At 44.5% G+C, this 6,000-nt stretch overlaps 1 protein-coding gene across 3 annotated transcripts in view; it reads right to left on the minus strand.

Moving 5' to 3' along the window:
- SLC20A2 (solute carrier family 20 member 2) overlaps positions 1-5,503 on the minus strand; it is a 192,639-nt gene extending 187,136 nt beyond the window's left edge. Inside the window, exon 1 of one of the 3 annotated variants that reach the window (XM_030194536.1) lies at positions 5,374-5,503. The gene's annotated coding sequence lies outside the window, so the exon portion shown is untranslated. Of the gene's footprint in view, positions 1-5,220; positions 5,304-5,349 lie in introns of those variants that run through there. The other 2 variants (XM_030194534.1, XM_030194535.1) reach the window with 2 other exon arrangements.
- Between the last annotated feature and the right edge of the window lie 497 nt (positions 5,504-6,000).

The raw sequence follows: 6,000 nt of genomic DNA on the forward strand, positions 1-6,000 counted from the left end.
TCCAGAACTTAACTATTTGTTAAGTTAAAAATTTTCCTATTTGTTTTAAAATTATTTCCATGTAACTTTGAAGTGTCCCCTAGTCTTCTTACTTTTGGAATGAGTAAAATCGATTCACTTCTACTCATTCTACACCAATCAGGATTTTGTAGACCTTGACCACATCTCCCCTCATCCTCTCTCTTTTCCAAGCTGAACAGCTCTAACCTCTTTAGCCTTTCCTTATATGAGAGGAGTTCCATCCCCTTTATCTGGTCTTTGAACCTTTTCTAGTTCTGCTATATCTTTTTTGAAATACAGCAACCAGAACTGAATGCAGTTCTCAAGGGGAGGTCACACCACAGAGTGATAAGAGTCATTATAGTATTTTCAATCTTATTAAACATTCCTTTCCTATTAATTCCTAGCATCTTGTTTGCTTTTTTTGACCTCCGCTGCATACTGGGCTAAGATTTCAGCGTACTGGGGAAAAAAAAAAAAAAAACCACACCTAGATCTTTTCTTGGGTGCTGACCCCCCCCCCCCCCCAAAGGTGGACCCTATCAGTTACTATGATTGAGATTATTCTTCCCAACATGCATCAAACTGCATTTGTCCACATTAAATTTCATCTGCTACTTAGATGCCTAGTCTTTCCTTAGGTCTTCCTGCAATTTTTCCCACAGCCACATGTATAACTAGTTTTGTCACTTGCAACTTTAATCACTCGTCCTTTCAATTTCCATACCATTTATACATATATTAAACAGCACCAGTCCCAGTACCGATACCTGCAGCTCTCCATTATTCACCCTCCTGCATTGAGACAAATGACCATTTAACCCTACCCTCTTCTGTCCAATAACCAATTCCTGACTGACATTCTCTAGAGCCTCTAGAAAAAGGGGTCTGCCTGGTTGTAGAGAATGTATATAAAAATAAGTATGGAAAGAGTAAACAATGGGAAAATGATCAAATTCACCAGAAAAAAAATAGATCCGAGTAATTAAATTATAAGCACACAGACCAATGCAGAAAGCTATTAAGAGCCCAACCATGCAGTTACCACAAGTTGCGCATAACTATTAAAGGCTGAGCAATGCAGAGAGGAGCTGAACACGGGTATAAACTCCTACAGAGGACATGGCCACAATGTATGTTAATGAAGCCAGTAAGTATTCCAAGACAATGAACAGAAAAACTGTGGCTTTTGACATACATATGAGAGTTTTTCACTAGATCCAGGGCAGCATAGAAGGGTTGCTTTTGAGCAATTTAAGTGACTTTGCTCCCTACCCAGAATAGAATCTGCAATTTTAAGACAAGCAGGAATAGGAAAAAAAAATGTGCTCACATCTGAATAAAAATGAAGTGCCAGCACACACACACAGCTGTCTGTGTATAATATACCTTGCAGAAATTGTGTGACTAATATTTATGCACCCAACAGCAGCCACAGTTGTGGGCAACTCATTTTCTTCAGATATGCACAAGAAGCTGAGCTTGGCACTCAACCCTTGTGCCTGGAAAGCTCCTTCCTATTAGGATTTACATTTTTAAAAACCTCTTAATTTCAAGTTACTGTAACTGGTCTAGCACCATGGGCAGCATCTGCAATGCAACAGGCTTCCTCCTCCTGCTGAAAAAAAGTTACATCAGAGGAGGCAGGACAGCTGCAGTAAGGCTCCTTGGGCCAGTAGAGGAGTCCTGCTTGCATTGCAGATGCTGCCACAGTGATGCCTGTACATCAGAGGAGTCAGGACAGCTGCAGGAAGGCTCCTGGGGCCAGTGGCAGAGTCCTGCTTGCATTGCAGACGCTCCCACACTGATGCCAGACCAAGATTAATCATGATTAAAAACTAACTAGTTAGTTGCATTAGTTAAATCAATTAATCCACAGCCCTAGGAAAAAAAAGGCTACACAAGATTAAGCCTCCAGATTGAAACAATGGATAAAAGTCTAAAACCATGACTGTATTGGAACAGAACCAACATCTTTTGTATTTTTAAGCCTACCAGAAAGCAGACATGTAACCAAAAGTTAGCAAGCACATTAATTTTAGAATTAAACTCCTATTGAGTTAAAAAAAAATTAAGTTGTGGCATTTGTTGCCAGGATGTAATCAAGGCAGTTAGTATAGATGGGTTTAAAAGCATTTACACAAGCCAGTGGAGGAAGTATTTATAAATCTGCTCAGGCACGTATTGTGTGTCAATACACAGCATCTGTTTATTCTTGATATACCCAGAAAGGTGGTATAACACATGTGGCTTACATATTGCATAAAAGTACTTTCTCTGTCCCTATGGGCTCAATATCTAAGGGGGAGATGCTCAAAGTAAACCAGGCTTGCAACATTTAGACTAGTTTTAGCCACGCTAAATGAAATGCTATTTTGTGGATAATGCACAGAGGTTTCAGTCACTGCTTTACTGTGCACCAACTGAAAGTCCTATGCTAATGAGCTTGCTAGTATTAAAAAGGAGCTCATAAGCAGATTTCCTCCAATGCATAGAAAACAAGCTCACCCCCCCCCCCCCCCCAAACCACCCATCCAATTACTGGAAACTACCAACAGTCCTGAGCTATTAGGGTCCTGTGCTAACTCCTGTCAATGCCTGCGCACTGAAGTCAAAATGGCAGTACACCATGGCCCCTTACCCCCAAACACTTACCTGAGCACCCCCTCAAACAAAAAAAAAAAATCCCTGGTCTCAAAATAGCCTGGTGATCCAGTGAGCCCCCTGCAAATCCCAACCCCATAGTCACCACTGGCCCTGCTGGTCTAGTGAAATCCCACCCACTCCCCCAAACCTCTCCTCATAGCTTTGTTGGGAGGCAGCCCTACACCCTCCTGCCTCTGGGCTTGCCCTCTTTAAAATGGTGGCAGCCTACACCAGGAAAGGTCTAAGTACCATATAAACAAATAAATAAAAAACAGGCCTTCTAGGTGCTCTCTCAGAATTCACCAGGCAGGAGCATGGCACTGCCATTTAAGAGGGCAGGCACCTTTCCTGCTTCCTACCAAAGCTAAGAAGGGGGGGGGGGGGGGGGAATGCCACTAGGCCATCAGGGCCAGTGGTGACTAGGGAGCTGGCTCACTGCCAGGTCATGACAGTGAGCCCACTGGACCACCAAGTTTTTGTTTTGTTTTTTAAGGTATGAGGGGACCACCAGCTCAAGGATTTTTTCCAGTTCGGGGGGGGGGGGGGGGGGGGGGGCAGGGATCCCCATTCACTAGACATGCTCACAAAAGCTGTGCAGTAGGCACAGCTCTTGTGGGCATGTGCCAGGCACATCCAATGCACAACACAGTGTACATATAAATTTGCATGCTATTGGTGCTAGTCGCTGTTTGTTTCTTCTTGTGAGAACCGGTATTCTCCAGCACTGTTCTGTAAATATCTCCCTAAATTTTTTACCCAAAGAAACAGAAGTTTAAGTGGCTTGCCCAAAAAAACACAGTGATTAACCGCAAGTGTACAAAAAATGATTTACTACATTGTCTAGAAAAGATCTGCCTATTCTTAACTATGCATCTCTTCACTGGCATCCTATTAGTTACTTGCACCCTAGATTGGCAGTTGTCCCATACAGGGCACGTGGGCTTGACAGACCTTTGATCTGATTCAGCAGTGGTCCCAATTGTGTGAACCATTCTCTCACCTTCCTTCACTGTATTCCGTCTCATATAGGAAAATCCCCCCACACAAATCCATTAACCAGCAGAGATTAATAATCATTATCTACCCAAGTTTGACAAAATAGACACTTACACTTTATAGATCTAAGCAATGTAAAGCAGTGTTAGTTCTTATTTAGTTTCGTTTTAAATTTGTAAATGGTGTTTAATAAAAAAAGTTAGAACAAACCAACTCAAGAAATCACAAATTTTTTTAACACAAAGGCACTCCAACAGAGAAACTATCCACTGCTTTTTACAAGCTTTTCCTCACTGCACCTACAAACCAGAAGTTAGAAAAACTCGCAACTACTATGACAAAGTATAGTTTAATATAGTTGTGGTAGTATCTTTAAAGCATACACCACATGTACGATACAGGAGCTAACAACCGGGGAGAGTCCGTTGAAATCCCACTGCGGCGCCTTGTGATCTTGGACAAGGCACTTAAGCTTGTAGATGAGGCAGTGGCGGGTTAAACTGTGACCCACACCCGATTGTACACCGTTTGTATAGCTTTCGAGATTGCAAACAGTATATAAGAAATTTTTTTTTAAAAACCACATTTCCCCACATACCAACCTCAAAACAAATTACACCAACAAACAAGTTACAATATCAACTAACTAAAATAAAAGCTTAACTGTAAATCCGGCTTCTCCTGGATTTAAAAGAATTTTTTTGTTACCTACACTATTCACGGTGCTCCTTGCCCTACAAGAATAAAGCAAGAAACGTCCCTCACCATTCACTACGTCTGCTAACATTTAACTAATAAGTTTTTCCTTAGCGTAGATGGCATTTCTCGCTCCCCCTAGATACCGTACGCGTAGGAGATTTGCTTAAAAAGAAAACGGAGAAAAAGTATCAGGCACAAAAACAAAGTTTACAGTGTAATTCCATCTCTCCCCCATCCTACATAGTACTAATGCGGAAAGTAACAAAATGGTTACTAAATCAGGCCCTGAAAGAAAAAAAAAAAGTGATAGCTTTCTCTGCAGCGTACAGAGATCTTTGTGGGAGTCCCTGGAGGCCCCTACGCCGACTCATCCCCCTCTTCAGCCACTCCCGGCGCCGGCGGATACCGGCACGCAGAACCCGGGGGGGGGGGGGGGGGAAGGGGAACCACGCGCCCCTGACCTGCCAAGTATAAGCTCTCAAAAGGGCCCGGTTTTTTTCCCTGTGACAGCCTCCCCTCCATTATATCCCGCTCTCTCTCTCACCACCCCTCCCCCCAACCGTTCACCGCCGGCAGCCTAGGTACTGGAGGCCGAGGGAGAACGTCCGCTACACCTCGTCCGGGTTGTTAAGCCTTTACCACGCGCGCAGAGAAGGAGGAGGAAGTGGACGGGGGCACGCGCCGCGCACAGAAACCCAAGGAAGCAACCGCCAGAGCCGCGCGACAACGGGAAGAAGAGAGGAAGAACCCAATCGACCAAGGAGTCACCAGCCATCCCTAGACTACACAGAAAAGCGGGGGGGGGGGGGGGGGAATCCCGAGCCCCTTGCCCGAGAGAACCCTCAAATCGCGTCCCTTCCACCCATCCTCTCACCTCACCTCAATTTGCCAACGTATACTCTTTAACCTCTCTCTCTGGCTTCTTCCTCCGCTCTCTGCTGGGTGACGCCGTCCCCACACACCAAGCCAACCCCCTCCGTTAAAAAAAAAAAAATAAAAAACACTCACGTAAAAAGTCCAAAACTGCCGCACCCTGCTCTTTAGTGCTTGAAACGGTCAGCAATATCCCTTGACCACCGTTGACACAATAGGAAAAAAAGAAAACTACTGCCTCCACTCCAAAGCTCCCAATGACAAGCTCTCTTATAGCTTCTGCTGCAGCGAGTGAGCCCCCAACCTGCAGAGCTCGTGCCAGGCCCCGCCCCTGTTCCCGCCCTGAAGGGTGGAGAGAGGGGCGGGGCCTTACTGTCCAGAAGTAAATACAAGGAGGCGTGCGCCGTGCGGGAGAGGGGGGAGTCTATGGTGATTGAGTTTGTGTGTGTGTCTGTAGATAGAGGTTGATATGGCTGGCTAGGCGGATAGGTAAAGCTAGCTAAATTCATAGATAAGGGAGATAACCATAATAAAACAGTTTTTATATCCGAGAGCTACGATTAGGTTGCGATGGATTTAATAGCTGATATATATGGGCCCGCATTGATGGATGTAAGAAAATCTGTGCTTAGGGGGGCCATTTGCTAAGCTGTGCTAACTGTTAACATGCAGTTTACCATACTGCAAGGACATGTTAACGTACAGTAAAACCTATTAGCCTGCAGAAAGTCACGCATTAATGGAGTTTTTGGTTAGGAGGTGTTACTGAGCGGAGCATGGGGAGAA

This window comes from Microcaecilia unicolor, chromosome 2 (genome assembly GCF_901765095.1).
Source record: "Microcaecilia unicolor chromosome 2, aMicUni1.1, whole genome shotgun sequence".
In the NCBI taxonomy this organism is placed as follows: Eukaryota; Metazoa; Chordata; class Amphibia; order Gymnophiona; family Siphonopidae; genus Microcaecilia; species Microcaecilia unicolor.